This window comes from Pollicipes pollicipes, unplaced genomic scaffold, assembly GCF_011947565.3.
Source record: "Pollicipes pollicipes isolate AB1234 unplaced genomic scaffold, Ppol_2.1 Scaffold_3087;HRSCAF=3621_pilon_pilon_pilon, whole genome shotgun sequence".
NCBI classification, from domain to species: Eukaryota; Metazoa; Arthropoda; class Thecostraca; order Pollicipedomorpha; family Pollicipedidae; genus Pollicipes; species Pollicipes pollicipes.
The window spans coordinates 31,039,704-31,056,570 of record NW_023596225.1 but is presented as its reverse complement, the minus strand read 5'-3'; the positions used below and the strand labels follow the sequence as shown (position 1 = coordinate 31,056,570).

General features: G+C 47.2%; 1 pseudogene; it reads left to right on the top strand.

Annotated features, from left to right (window-relative positions):
• Positions 1-706: 706 nt before the first annotated feature.
• Positions 707-16,867, top strand: part of LOC119090034 (exportin-2-like) — a 115,943-nt pseudogene continuing 99,782 nt past the window's right edge.

The following is a 16,867-nucleotide window of genomic DNA, read 5'->3' as shown; positions in this document are numbered from 1 at the left end:
TAAGATGGCTGCTGAAGTTACTAACGCTTCATAAAAGTGTGCGCGAGACGTGCGTCACGCTATGATTATGGCTGTCGAGAGATAAAAGTGCCGACGTTTGCTTTCAGTTGTATCCCCTTCAAATACCACATCACTGTTGGGTCATGTCACTTCCGCCGGTCTTCCCTTTCCTCACAAGTTGAGCTGTTCTGATTTATGTGAACCACTTGCATCCAAGCACGTGCCGTTTCTCACCACATTCGTTTTCATCTAATAAGCTTCCAGATCTGTGGTATGCAGTCACCGGAAACAAGTTATTTCCGGTGACTGCCCTTGGCGTGCTCATGACATCGCTCATCCCATGCTCGGCTCCAGATTCAAGCCTCCTTCCCATGACGCCCAGGTGGCGTGTTTCTAGCGGCGTTCGTGCGCGGAGGAGGCTATTGTGGACCCGCAGATGACCTGTCACGGCCGGTTACGCACCCATCGGAGGATGGAATGGTTTTCCGGCCGCCGCCCGTTCGCTCTGGAGCTGTGCCACCAGTGGCAACGTACCTGAGTAAGCATCCGTGCTGGACTGTCCAGAGATGTGGCTAAGTACGGGCCACCGTCCAGAGATGCGTGGCAAGTGCACCTCAGACCATTGTTCCGAAGACGAATGGTAAGTGCAAAACCAGACCATTGTCCAGACGTGAGTGGCAAGTGCACCACAGACCATTGCCCAGAGATGAGTGGCAAGTACACCACAGACCCTTGCCAGAGGTGAGTGGCAAGTGTACCTCAGACCATTGTCCAGAGATGAGTGGTAAGTACCCCACAGACCATTGTCCAGAGATGAGTGGCAAGTACACCACAGACCCTTGCCCAGAGGTGAGTGGCAAGTGTACCTCAGACCATTGTCCAGAGATGAGTGGCAGGTACACCACAGATAACTGTCCAGACACGAGTGGCAAGTGCACCACGGGCAACCGTCCAGAGATGAGTGGCAAATGCACCACGGACCACTGCGGCGGCTGCAGGCCTTTCCGCCACTGCAAACCGCAGTGTTGTTTTAGACGGTCGAGCTGTTGGAGGGCCTACGTACCTGAGAAAAGTTCGGCCATTATAGACCACTGAATCCTCGCAGGAGGTCCGGACTCTGAGCCGGAAACTGACAACTGGATCAAAACTGCACTCTGCTGGAGCCTTACACCATGCGCGTGCGACCGTAAAGTTAGATATTGTGCGTGCTTGGGCGCAGTGCACACCTTGTCAGAATCCCCAGATTGCCTGTTGGACATTTTGAGAGCAGGTCATGGCATTCGTACCGTGTTCGTTTGCTCCTGTTCATTCTTCGTGTACTTGAACTCGCCATTGCAAGGTCATGTTCGATATCAATAATGCCTTATAAATGCAGCCAATACCTGCCAGCAATGATTTCGAATAAAATTCATCACGCATTTATCTGAGGGCGAACGAATGCTGAGGGTCACTGTATGGATGAGATTGTCTTTACCGAAAGGTGCACATTGAGCGACTTGTTCCAAATTACAAATGATGCAAACTTACATCGTTTACAGCCAGAGGTCAATTTCACAAAGAGCGTGTATTCACATCGTTTGGTCCAGACGTTTTGTGACCCCTACTCACAAGTGAAGTGAGATGTAATTTTATTTAACTATAAACTCTCAACAAGAAATGCTAGTATTTACTGGCATCTTGTACCCTGATGAATTGTTGGGTGAAAACGATACATGTATATGTGGATGATGATATCGGATTGGAATGTCTTGATTGATCTTCTACTTGATCGCAATGCATTCACACAAACCGCTTAACACGACTTTATTTGCATTTTTGCCAACTCTGCGTCTACATAGTTTATTAACAACTTTGTTGACTCGTAAAAGATAAACGTTATCACATCGCACCATCACAAGGCCTCTCATGTGATTTGAAAATTTGTGATCACATGGTTTCGCTTTCGTGAGATGCAACACGCCTTTGCGAAATTGGCCTCAGATGTCTCAAAGGTATTTCCTGTCATGACTTACATGACATTGTTGCATACATCTTTGAACCATACCATTGGCAAACCGACACCGGGTGAAAAATGAAGTTATTTCACCGGCATTTTTTATATTTTGCCCCGCTGCTTGACCCTGTGGCGTCTCTTCTGACATCCCCGTCTCCGGTAACGCGCCACTCTCGAGGCAGCAGCGTAGTGACGCTCGAGCGTGGGGCGCCAGCCGCGCTGGTTTTCAGGAGCTGCGCCGCCAGCTGCCCGGTGCTGTACGGCGGGCCAGCCGGGACCACTAACGGCAGCATGCTCAGACGCTGGGCCGTGCCGACTGCGGCGCTGTGTTAGGTCGGTGATGGGTGGACAGGGAGCTGCATCGGTCACTCCAAACGGGCATCCGGACCTGCCGTGTCACGGCAAATCAGCAAAATGAATACATCTAGCCATGTGTCAACTCAAGTGTCATCATCGGACTAGTACGAGGTGACCGATGGAAACGTACTTGTTGCGTCGTTGTCATGATCAAAGGTCCTTCGCGGCCCCTTTAAATTTCATCTGATTTGTGTCGCACCCTTAGTATCAGGACTTCGGAGCATTTTGTTCATCATCACATAGATACCGCTCGAGTCTTTCCATCGAAGCAGCACTGGCTTGAGTAACTAATAAAATGTCAGTCGTCGAACGGCACGGAATCGCTTTCCTCATGCTAACTGACCTTTAAGAATAATTGGACTTCATCATCGGCGGAATACTTTTTGATAAGCTAAAACCATATAAAGTGGCGCAACTTGGTTCGAAGATGACCTGGACCGCCACAGACAGCAGGCACGGGCTCTGCTGGCACGGAGATCTCACACTCCCATGTGCTCCGACCAAATACTCCGCCCCCAACCAACAAGACGGCGATACCTCTGAGACGCCTGTTCACGTGGCGAACGGTGCATGAGAAGGTCGTCTATCAGCGGTTCGTCATCTACTGATGAAGCAGGCCGGCTTTGAGAACGGGCTCGTGGAGGTCGGCCCTAGCCGTCAGTCTAGAGGACACTCGACTTCCCGAATACTGGGCCGCGGAAGCCGGTACGTAAGTCCCGAAGGAGGAACGCAAAAGCGATACTGACGCTAGTTAAGAGGGCTCTGGAGGAGTGGGAGGCTGTTCAAGCACTTCAAAACGGGCATAAGGCTGTTTCCAAGATCGAAGGAAAATGAAAATCCGAATCAGGCGATGGAGAAACGTTGTGCGTGGTCTGCGTGGAGCCGTCCACCACCCTCGATGGCCGGTGAATGCGCTGGGATGGTGCGCGGGTGAGGCCTGGGGCATGTGGGCCCATAACATGTGCACCGAAAATAAGGCGAATTTGGGTCAGTCAACTATATATTTTTGTGTGAAGAGTATCTTGGTCAACCAGTATGCGGTATGTTTCAATATGTTCGCTCATCAAATGCAGGCAAGCTTTATCTTTCGACGATGGCTCATTCGGGTTTAATCTATTAGCTGTATATGGATTATGCCGTTTTACGTTCAGCTTTTATCAATTGTTGCATATCTTTGTTCCAAGGACAGTGTTTTGCGCTCAACTTCAGGCGCTTGAATGTTACGTAATAATTGCGTGGTTTTAATTACCACACACCTTACCTCCCACTGCTTGTCGACCGCGACAAACACTGGACTACCGAGGAGACTAGTCGCGATCACCCAGTCCATGACGCTCACTAGTCGGCTCCATCAAAGAGGTGCACGCGCCAGTGAACAGGAGCTGTTCAGCCCGCCGGCCATTAGGACTGACAGACAAGCGAACATTCGTGTACAGCGTCCGGCACTTGTATTGAAGTCACTGCCTGTAACCGCGCTCGCCAGTCCTTAAACTATGGTGATAGGTCACTTGGTTGGCTTGCCGTGACAATAGAAACGACACGGGCGATGCGCCAGCTTTTGCTTGAACCTTGTGCGAACATTGTGAATGGAACGTATGTACGTTGTACCCAGGTTTGTCGCAAGACGGAGAGTCAGTTGAATGTGTTTTGTTTGCGTGTCATCGTTTAACGGCAATATGCTTTTCTATATGCATTACCACTTGACAACTAAGCTCGTTATGTATAATTTATCCACGCACCGGACGCACCGTCACACACAGCTTCCCCCTCTTTTTGCCCGTGATGCTGAGATGGTCGTTGAAGTTAGACGCATATATTTTTCCCTAAGTCTCAAGTGTTTACGCAACATCATGGCAAAATTGTGCTTTATTCAAGATGAAGCGCTCAACGAATCGTAAGTCACGTCACTTATTTTTTTTATTTATTCATTATTATCACGTACGAATTGTACGTGAATCGATTACTTCATACACAAATGTAATATGAGCTGTGAACTGGATCGGGCTTTTAAAGAAAGATCAATCTGAATCGCACAAAATCAACGCCAAGACAAAAATATATCCTATTCAAAACTTCCCTTTAAAAAGCACTCCTGCACAAAGAAATCGTGTCGTTTCAGTTTGACTCAGTAAAATATTAACATTTTCTGTCAGATCCTATCAGCGCAGTGCTCACAAACGGTGCTAGAGTGTCAGGGCTTTCATACCAGGCCAAAGCTTGCCACTACAACAACAATCGAACAACCACAACAGGTACTCAACAGTCCAACAGAAATATGACCCCGACAGTGACCTTGGTATCATTATTATCTGACATATTCGCCTGGTTGTTGCATGCAACGTTAGATACACCTTGCATGCATTTTTTATTTCTTGTGTATCGCCCTTAAGATCACGTGCAATGAGACCTGATATGTGCCAAGTTCCATCGCCAAAAAGACATTGCCCACCGGGACCAATAAAGACATGCTAACATTCAGCAGTTAGCCATCGCCATATTTGAGTTCTGTGGCATTACCTGTTCAGCTCCTACACGGGTTAATGATTACGCTGTGTTACGTTTGGCTTTTCCAGGAATATCAAGAAAACTTTGTAGGCATTGCTGACTCGCCTTCCTTTAACGATACTAATGGATATCAGGAAACATTTGTCGCATGCCCTGGCAGTTAGAACGCATGGTTACATTTGATACCCTATGAATATGCCAGTGGCTATCGGGTCGCAGTTAATGGATTTCTTTACGCCGAAGCGGGTAGTGGCACATCGTTGCCCCATGATATTCCTTAAGGATCACTCACTTGGAGATTCATGTCATATTAATGTCTTTAAAGTGCTTGCAAGTATATATCGCCACGAGCTGAATGGCATTTTATCTGAATATTAGTACTAATTGAATCTCTGCGGAAGACAGCGTCTGTTTGCGCCTAGGTCGATGTGTGTCATGACCACACTCAACATGATCGAGTGTGTCAAAACTGATTTTTCGATCAGGCAGTCTGTAACCTGTGAAGCAACATCTAGCGAACAAGGCGAACACGAACATCATGATGTTATGGGGCCCATAGGGCATACCGAGTTCGTCTGCTAGGAAGCTCCTTCAACGATGGATGTTTTGGATCGCGCGTACTGCCTAGCGCTAAATGACGAGACCGCACAGCAGTTCCTAGCTGAACACGGCTCTCGCGAAGTCTTCGTGGCCAGTTTCACACATGATTCAAGGATACAGGAGTGACATGGGAATTCAGTCGGGCCTAGCGGTTGACCCGGAGCGCTTTCTCAGCCCAGTCTGGCAGGCGTCCCACTGCTGGGTGCTCGGTTGTTTGTCCCGACCACGTGATCACGTCAGGGTAGGACCGCGCCTCCCTGCTCAGCTCCAGGATACCGAAGACACGAGTGTGGACGCCGGCCTCGTGGTTCCTAGCGGCAGGAAATCTGACCGCTGCCTTCCTCAGAATGTCAAATCAGAAAAGCCTTCGTGTTGTCGGCTATCACTGGTTGACAGCCACGTTTACGGAGTGCGTGAGATGCGCGTCGTTTTGAACGACCTTGCGGATCAACATATCAGACTGCTTGGCGCGGTAGCCTGATCGGTCTACGGTGTGAAAGGTGTGAAATAGACAAACCGTACCACTACAGGATTGTGACGCGCTTTTATGCTAACCCGGACCGCTGCGCGAGCGTGACGGCAGATTCAGCGCGCTTGCCCCCCCCCCCCCACCTGTAACCCGACTGCTGCGCGAGCGTGACGGCAGCTTCAGCGTGCCGCTTTGATCCCCTGTTCCGTTATAGATCGCGACGACCGTCACGATCGTCCGTCACGTCACGATCGTCAGCGTCAGCCGGCCGGGGTGATCGACGGGGCTGTACGGGGGCCAGCGGCGGCTGGTCGCCCGGCCGGCGGGCGCCAGTCGCCGCCCGGTGCCGTGCTGGTCACCACCCGGGGCGCGGTCGGACGTTACGCGAGTACCGGGGCACGGTCGGACGGTACGCCCGAGTACCGGGGCACGGTCGGACGGTACGCCCGAGTACGAGGGCCGCGCGTAATGTTCAGGGCGTCAGCTATGCCATACGTAACAGGTGGACCATGATATTTGTTGGCTACGCCGGCAGCGAGCCTGCCGCTACGGGTTGCCAGGAGCACCCTGATAAAGCATGTTGACGTTACTTACAGTTACGCGGTAATAGCTCGTTTATGTTGGCATGCTCGACGGGTACTGTTTCGCAGGTTAGCTCCGAGTGGTGAACAAATAAGCCGTGGTAAGTTCCACGACGTTTCTAGACATTTCATTGACATGCAAATACGAGCTTAAATCAGCACTCAACTTGAGCTCATCACAGACAGGGGCGCTGCTCGCCGCAGAGACCCGCTGACTAGACACCGATGTTCGGACAAAGCGAACAAATGAATTGATCATGTCATCTCGCAGCAAGCCGCCAGATGGCATCACAGGTTACTTAATCACATGGATGTATATTACATGCCACCCTGAGTGAGTGTTTCTATCAAGGATGCAGACGCCATGACGGACGAGTCTCCACTATTGCGTTGGTATAAACCGATGCGATTATTGTGATCTGATGGCCAGTGGTGGATCCGGTTGGAATCGTGAGACAATTTTTGCTCTGTCAAGGGTATGAATAAGCTTAAGAAACTTGCTTTCTTGTGGATGATTTTGAGGGGCTTTTTGAAAATGGAGTGGTCAAAACCTTAAGTTTTCTGGATTTTGTAAGGAGTGGCCCGATGGTCATACAACGTCCCTTTATGATGTCAGTTCCCTCATGACTTAAAATGACACCTCCGTCGCGATTTCATTTATCTGCCCTTCCTGCATGGCCGTTGCTCTGTAACCCTTTCGCCCGCGTCGGGTTCCACTTGGTGTAAGGCACCGACCGCAAAGGCACCTTAGTGCGGAAGACTGCATCGCGTTACCCATACAGCAGCGCTTTATTTAGCGCCGAGGCGCCCAATACTGTGTTTATCAGATGGGCGTCAAATTTTGAACATGCTCACCTGAAGGCGTGTTTGTCAAGCAATTAAGTTCCCTTTGGAGGACAACAATCTGCATTTTGTGCCACTGCACAAATAGTCCTTTATTTGTGCAAGATAGTAGTCGCCGCCAGATAATGGTCATAAAAGGTTACCTGATGTGATATTTTAACCATTTCCCCAATATTTGTAATATCTTGGCAAAACAAAACACTGAGGTGACCTACACCAACATTCCAGGCCAGCACACTCACAAGAGAATACAAATCGGAACCTCTAGAAGTGCCCAACAAAAAAGAAAACCATGCAGGGACACTCATTTCAGGAGATATATTCAGGGAACCAGAATTGCTTTTGAACTAGAGTGGGAGTGAAAAATTCCGTTACAAAAAGACCGTGCGGGAGTGAGAAAATCCATTCACAAAGGACAGAACTTATGAGCTCGTGACGGATGCTTCAGCAAACAAAGACATCTATTTCAAGTTGACATGGACGTAATATAAGAAACCTGACAAAAATATTTCGTTTTTTTAACATCTTAGGCCATAAAAGTGAAACAGAATACATTAACACGCGCTTGGGTGGGGGAGGGGGGGGGGGGCAAATTGACTCCCGAGGGCTTTTGGTTTGGTTTTTGGTTCCCGAACGGTTTTTGAACGGCGCGGCGTAGCCGCGCCACATTTTGCATATCTATAGAAAATTGCATAGCAGATCGTTTGACATACAAATTTTAGATGTACCTTGTAAGGTCGCTCACCTATGACAGGTCAACGTCAGCCCATGGTTTCAGCGAAAGCAATTTCTAGGGAATCGTTCAATCTGATACAACAACGGAGTGTTTGACGAAGACATACATCTCTGAGATGCTTTCTTAGGAAGCACAAATATTGAATGAGCAAATTACGTTGACCTAAGGTCAGGTACGATCGTCAGATGAATTTCAAAACCAAACTGATTTATTGCTCTAGGGCTTGCTGTATGGGATAGTTTCTTGTGCTCATTTCGAATTTATTGACAGCAGGAACTGCATCATACATTTTCAATTGACTTCTTAGAGATCGGAACAGGCCATTGACCTAAGACGATCCCGGGTCGAACGTTTTGGTTTAGGAACATACTGCCTAGCGTAATCTTTGTCGCTTATTCAAATGGAAACGCAGAGCAGTCTTGTATCATTTTGGTCACCATGATCTTCAAAGGGTCAAACAAGGTCAATGACCTTAAATGGGCTTGTGACCTTTTGCCTAGAGACAGTTGCTTAGGTTTTGGGCGCGCTTTGGAGACCAACCTGCAGTTTGAGCTTGTTTGACCTTATTCCACCCGAAGGTCATGACCTAGGAAGCTGAAACCTTAACCTAAGTGAGTTCGCGTATGAGTCAAGACACTTTATAAATTTGGTGTCTCTAGCTTTCTATGTTCACGAGATCTCAGAGGGGGGGGTTCAAATTGACCCCCCACACCCGAACGAAGGGTATCTAGCCGGCCAACCGGGCGTGTGTTAAAACATAGTAATTGCATGACAGTATTATGAGCATAACAAATTATTTACACCAATAATTTGATGCTACACTTTTCAATTCCCTTCCACAACACTTTTAAAACAAAACAAAGCAAAGGAATTCAATAACAATATAACAACGGAAAATTCAACAAGCATAAAACACCCAAACAAAAAAACATTGGACTCCTGCACATCAGCCCATCACCAAGTCAAACACAATAGACATACTTCTGGCTTCTGTTAAGATAGGGTCAGGGAAAACAAACATTTTGTCACTGTTTCTCATAAAATACCAATGCTTATTTCCACGAAAGTAGCATATGCCTAAACTAAAGAGGCCTTACATCATCTCATCCTGTATAACCAGTTTGTACCACAGCAGCAGTTGTGAGTTACTGACTCTTGCACAATTCCTATTGCCACTTGCCATGCACTTGACCAACTTAATCTAACTTAGAGTAGCCCATATAATGGACATCATCTCAACTCGCCTTTCTGTTGGCAGCAGCACTTGTGATAAAAACATGATATTTAAAGCTAGTTTTTGGCTGGTTTCAACTTGCATTTCTATTCAGTTCATTTGTGCATGCTTGTTGACATCGGACAAAGTAGACAACATGCAAATCAAAACACTTTAAATCACTTTGAACAACTTATTTTGATTGTCATGGTTAGCCTACGTCAAGGGCAATAATGGGTATGCTCCACAAAACAATCTCTTCTCCAAAAATAACATAAATTTTGGATGGCCATGCCAGTATTGCTGCTTGCCTTTTCAGTTGAGGCAAATGCACCCATTTGGGATTGCTTATTCATATTTAATGACAAAGTGTGAAATGTTGGCTTCACATATTTAAATAGGGTGGTCTGACTATTTGCTTACATACCAATATTTAACTCATGTTATAATTTCTATGCAGCTTAGAGTATCCCTGTGTTAAAAACATAGTGCATATATACGGGTACAGTCATTTGCCGGTCAGCAACCCATGACAACTACAGCAAACATCCGGTTAAAGCAGCCATGAGGGACCACTTTAAGAAATTTGGGGCAAATAACCAAGAATATGGAACAAAATAAGCCCATTGCATGCCTTGTGGCATCATAATTTGTCTTATAGCAAAACACGATGCATTAAAACAGAAAATGGCTGGCTCTGGTTACCAATTATGTGTTGGACGCAGGTAAGGTAAGCAATTACTTGGTCCACAGGAGACTTGCCGGCTTCTTCCTGCTCCCCAAAACAAAAATTCAGTATCTTTTGCATGGTCTGCTGGCAGACAGAGTCATCTGACTCATCCCCCAAATATAAATATAAATCATGCCCACCAACTTTCGAGATTAAAATCCGAAACAAGTAAGAGGTGCGCATGATAAACATCTCCAGAGGGCCGAATTTGGCCATCAAACACTTCTGTATTAGCTGCGTCAGATCTTTCCAGAGGCAGCATTCGGCAAGGCCATTCTAAGCCTTGCCAGGTAGCCTGGTAAGACAGACACTCGAAAATCTTGGATTTATCCTTATTGAGCACCGCCATGAACCAAGAAAACAGTTAACCGAAGGTTTAAGACGGCAAAAATGACGATAAAAATAAATTCCGTGCTTCAGATTATCTCCTTCATTCCCTGTGAATTGTTCACGCTTGGGGGTATATCAAACATGTTTGGGCGCCTGGCGAATTAATCCAATTTATGTATGAAATACGTACAAGCTTGCAGTTCGAGCATTATGCAGAGAAATTGGTCAACATTTTAAGCAGCAAATGGTACCTCTAGAGACAATCGAAAAGGAAAAAAGAATAAAGTGGCATCGCACTGGTATGATACGAAGAAAAACATAAGTAGCTAAATAAATAGAAAGATTGGTACTTTCTCGCAAAATTTTGTAATCAGCTGATTTGGCTCAAAATCTGTTAATATAGCTGCTTAAATGGTGATATTCACCTCGTAAGTTTAATTTAAAAGACATTTCTTGAACTTTTCACTCATGCATTTCGGGAGCGATGCAATTTAGCTGTCAAGTTTTCTCGGGAAAAAAGAAGTACGTAGAGTAAAATTCTCTACCAGGCCTTGCTGGTGTTTGCTCCAGGCTCTGCTTTCGTGGTGTGGTGGTGAGACCAAAAAAATAGGGGATGCGTGGAAACCTTGCATTTGGGGCACAGCTGCACATTATGATGCATTTTGTAAACAAACCAAACTTAATGCGTGCAAGTGGCTAGGGTCGCTGGGGTTCTTGGGCTTGGAGGTACCTGGCGCCCTTGCTCTATGCATACGTAAACATGATTCATATATAGGTGAGGCACGACATAGCCATAGATGTCCAGGTTCTGCGGAGCCTCGTTTATGCTTGGTGGTTTCAAGTGAGCTCGGTTTTGGATGACATCTGAAAACCTCAGAAAGGGAAATAGATGTCTGGCATGTGCGATTAGACAATGTCAGGCAGGAGTGAAAAATTCACATAAAATATGGGAAAGGGAGTGAAAAATTCCTCCTCATAGGGTGTTGCTTTACACCCAAAGTCGGCAATTCTAGGACAGTGATTTTAGGCCTTGCCAGGTGGCCTGGTAGGTCAGACACTCGAAAATCTTGGATTTATCCTTATTGAGCACCGCCGTAAACCAAGAAAACAGTAAATTGAAGGTTTAAGAGGGCAAAAATAGCGGTAAAAATAAGTTCCGTGCTTCAAATTGTCTCCTTCATTTCCTTTGAATTGTTCACGCTTGGGTGCATATCAAACATGTTTTGGAAGCTGGCGAATTTATTCGATTTATGTATGAAATACGTACAAGCTTGCAGTTGGAGCATCTTGCAGAGAATTTGTTCCACATTTTAAGCAGCAGATGGTACCTCTAAAGACAATTGAAAAGGAAGGAAGAATAGAGTGGTATTACACTAGCATGATACCAAGAAAAACAAAAGTAGCTAAATGAATATAAAGACTGGTACTTTTTTCGCACAATTTTGTAATAAGCTGATTTGACTTAAAATCTGTTAATATGAGTGTTCAAATGATGATATTCATCTTGTAAGTATAATTTAAAGTGCATTTCTTGAACTTTTCACTCCTGCATTTCGGGAGTGATCCAATTTAGTGGTCAAGTTTTCTCGGGAAAAAAGAAGTCCGTCGAGTGAAACTCTCATCAGGCCCTGCTGGCGTTTGCACCAGCCTCTGCTTTCGTGATGTGGTGGTGAGACCAAATAAAATAGGGGATGCGTGAAAACCTTGCAGGCGGCTGGGGTCGCTGGGGTTCTTGGGCTTGGAGGTACCTGGTGCCCTTGTTCTGTCCATACATAGACATGATTCGGATGTATGTGAGGCAGGACATAGCCATAGGTGTCCAGGTTCTGCGGAGCCTCGTTTATGCTTGGTGGTTTCAGGTAAGCTCGGCTTTGGATGACATCTGAAAACCTCAGAAAGGAAAATAGGGGTTTGGCATGTGCGATTAGACAATGCCAGGCAGGAGTGAAAAATTCACATAAAATATCGGGAAAAGGAGTAAAATATTCCTCCTCATAGGGTGTTGCTTTACACCGAAAGTCGGCAATTCTAGGACACTGGATATATTACACCCTTGCTATGAGCAGAGTTGGCATGATTGAGCTTCCGCGCCGTCGGAAACTTCCTCTGTTCGAAAGGCAAATGACTATTAAATTGTGACCAAAGGCGCTGCAGTTACCCCAGTGCACTCTCAAACTTCTGACACGGCGTCCGCTGATTCAAGAACCTCGTGGGCTTCCGGCGAACAAAAAAATCACGTTATTCACAGTTAAACGCGCAAACTTGCAATGTGCACCTTACTTATGCTCATATTCACGACATGGACCTTATATAGACCTTTCTACCATATAAACTATGCCTTTGATTACATCCAAAGTGAGCTTTTGAACAAATGAATGACACCCCGTAGCTGTCACCAGCCTGCCTCCCATGTGGGCCATCTACTTACGTCGGGAGCACTTTCAATTCGCGAAAGCGTGGCGTTATTCCTTCGGGCAAATCTCGTTGCAGGTACGAAGTGCGTCAAGGGATATTATCGAATGGCGGTTTCCCAATCCCAGAGCACTCTAGTTAATGCTGTTCATTGGGTACTTGAGATTAAAGCGACAGGTTCTTTGCGACGATATTTTTGCTCAAACCAGACCGTCTTTGTTGATTGGTGAAAAACAAAAAAATTAAACCCAACGAAAGTTTGTCTTACTGGAAGGCAATGGAGGAAAAGCAAGGCACGTGCTCACTTGATAACGCAACAAAGTTAGTGACATCATTTTGTGCGAGCGAGATCATCCGACGAAAACCATTTGGAACACATGGGAGAGGGACAGTTTGGTCCCGGTGAGGCCTCGGGATCTACCGGATCAATTTGACGGACTCAAGCTATTGTAAAAAGCACGAATATTGTTTTTTATTGATACAATTTCGAAAAAAACTTTAGTTGCACCCACAGATAATGGGGCACAACCCTAGCACGTTTTCTCCATCTAAATCAAACATTCGCCCGTATTGAGACATGATATCAACATCACGTTAAGAACTGCCAAACTGACCCTTCATAATCGAGAATGCCCGAGCTATCCTGACCCGATTGAGGTGCATCCAACTGAGGTGCGCCCCACGTGGCAACTGCCGTCTGCCTGCCGTCTGCCTGCCGCGCGGCGCCGGGCCTGGCGCCTTCTGCGCGACGATTATGATCAGCTGGATTATTTTGCATTATATATATACACATATATTGTAAACATATTATGAACATTACGATAGATATGATGTGATTGTAGCGCGTATAATTTGACCTGTCGGATTAAGAATTGCTTTCATTAGAACGAGGAGTGTGTTGCGTAGCGCTACGGTCTTGATGCTATTGATCTCTGGAATGCTAACGAACAAAAAATTAGTGTGAGGCTATTTCTGACTGTGCTACGTGCCCAGCATGTTTCATTTTCAGGCAAGAATCTTTTGGAAACTGGGTTCCTGCTTCCTATCAGAGTGCGTTATGTATGTACGTCATTATTTCTTAAACATGGCACTTTACCATTATCATATCGTTGCCCTGAACATGAAAATTGCTGAAATGTAGGAGACGCACAGCTTCATGACTTAGGATTGCCAGTTCAGCCGGCAGATTCCATTTTCATCAGCTGACCTGAATTCAGATGCATAATTTCATTGCTATATAATGTTTAGGTTAACACGCCTGAGTAGACAGTTCAATGTTTTCACTTGGATAGGGTTAGAAGCTAACAGAGCTAGACAACGAATTCTCAGGGTATGTATGTTTTTATGTTAGCTCACTTGAGTGACATTTTGAGGTCCTTCATGCATTATGACTCTTGACTGACTTCATGACTGTTGGGTCAAATGGGACCAAGCAAGGTCAAACTCCACATCGTTATCCGAAGTGTCTAACCACTACACCCCGTTCAATGTGTTCGTAAACAGTTATGGACATTGTTCGCAAAATAGGGGCAATGTTCATGCACATATTTATGCGGAAGCCAGTTCGGCTCCCCTCAGGTTCTTCCGGTTGTTATCAAACGGCCCCTAGCTGGACCTCTGAAATGTAGTGACTTCTTGACTGTGAGACACGTCTTTGCAAATATGGGCATCCTATGCTGCACTAGAATGGTCGAGGCGCGGTTGGTAAGCGTTATGCAGGATAGCTGGAACTCATTTCAAAGGCGTGCAATGAGAGCTTACGTCCCAGTTGCGGGAGCCGACATTTGTCTGACGTATGTTTTATGTTATCAATGATGGCATGAATGAGTACGTACCATGCATAACACTGCACCACTGTTGTCGCATATGCCATAGGTAACTGGCATTGGTTTTGGTGCTGAATTCCATAGATGCTTAACCATATGACAACTAATAGTATTTTGCTTGCCACATATCGATAACAAAATAGCTGCAGTGTATCAGCGGAGCATGAATATTACGAGGGCGAATATATCAAACCACAGAGGCGGTATGAAGCTCAACAACATGGAGAAATTCATGCTTAATGTCATGTGTATGCGCACAGATTCTTCACACAGATCTGAAAAGGTGAAAGGACTGGGCAGGGTCGTGGACAGCTCGCAGTGAGGCGTGGGTTGTCTTGCATGCCGTTTGTAGCTGTGCTGGGCACGGCGCCGCTGTCGCCCCGTGGGGTGCCTGGCTTGAGGATTGGCTACTGTCAGGCGGCGTCCACTGGGATGCCCCGCGTCGGCATGGAACTGTTTGAGGGTAAAATCGTGTTGGGACTGAAGAGGAACGAGACGCAGCGACTTCTGTCCACATGCTGTAGGCAAAAAGCAGGTGGTGGACATCAGAATGCTTATTGACCCAGGAACTGACCCATGCATGTAGGACCCGTTGGGATGGGAACAGCCTTTTTGAGACATGTGGACTGGACTGCGTGTTTGACCTGACGTCAAAGGGCCTTTGCACGCGCTGGCCTGTGATCTTTGTGGAGCTTGCCGGCGTCACAGCGGGACGCCTGGCCCAGAATGCATTAAGTTTGCTAGTTAAAGAGGCTTCAGTGGTCACCTTGAGCGTGCTTAGGCCCCAGGAGCCACATTTAAGCGCGTGACCCGGGCTCTGTATGTTTTTGGCTCGTAGCTCATTTTGCATAGTCTGCGATTGTGAATCTCAGGCCTGCTTTAAAAACATCACACCGACCGCCGCCGTTCACAACTGGTACTTCACAAGCCATCCGAAGAAGCTCAGCTGGGACGTCCAACTCCTGGATCCCAGATGGTTTGACCTCAAGCTGGCCTGGCTCGAAGGTAGTTTTTCCCCGCGGTTGATTGTGCAGAAGCCAGGGACGACAAAGACGCGGGAACGGTGGGCCTGACTGCGTGAGCCTGGCGTGCTGTATTGGCACCATCGCTGACAGAGCCCACTTGGTGCGGACAACGCAGTTGTAGGCTGTGTCAAGTTTTCAGGATTCACGAGATCACTTTTTATAGGTTGCTATCTGTCGACAACGCCAGCATAAATAAAAAGAAAGAACTGCTTTTCATTCCAAAGTTAGCATACAATAACTGAGGAGGCTGAAACCAACAGGCGAACAATTAATCCGTTCGGAATATTGCGCAATGAGCGGGGGCCGCGCCCAGCGCCTGCTGAGGGGAAGGCTCCAGCGACGTCACGCTACGGCTGAGAGGATGAGGCGCTAAAATTGCCGGACGATCCTACCTCCTTTATACGCCTTGCTGTCAGCTGTCTTCTGAACGGACTTACTTTGTAATGCTTTGGTCAAGTGGTGGCCTTTACCCCATCCGTCGGCCTATCTTGGTGTTATTACATACGAGGGGAAAAAGAAAATTACGAGGATGCCGATGCTGCATTTCGTTCGGTAACATCCATTTTGACCGACAAGAAGACGTGTGAGTGATATTTAATTAAGAACAGGCCCTTACCATATTTCATCGTGCAAGCCGATGATTATTTTGCATTCACTATTTCTTTGCGTGCCAATAAAACGTGGTCTTGTTCGCAGGGCTACTGGATGGAGCAGAAGCCGAATTTCCAAGCAATATCAACTCTGGACAGGGGTGACAGTGGGAGCCCAACCCAGCAACAGGGTCTGACAGTGGGAGCAGCCTGAGCAAGTCGCGTGGTGAGTATTTCACTGATGGCGCTTTGTCGGAACAGTTCTCCCAGCAGGCCCAGCCAGACGCCAACGCCAGCCCGGAAGCCGCCACCACAGCCGCCGATGTCGTGGCCTCTGCCGATGCCCAGGCACTCAACGACGAGAGCATAGCAGTCGCTGCGACCTCTCCAGCCGGCGGCCTGGTCCCAATCGGCTGGACAATCACGTTGGCGAAGCACGGTATGCAGGCAGCAGACTGAGGGCGTCCGGCGTGATCATGAAGGCGTGATCAGTGCGCACCGATTGGTGGCTACGCTGCGCCCGTTCCAGCGTACCCACCAATCATCGTTCTACGATTGCCGGCCTGACAGAGTGCTGAGCGCGTAGTCGCTACCTGCGGCGCCGACACCGGCGTCCCACACCACGAATTATGGCGCACGCCGATGCCGTCCGTGCGG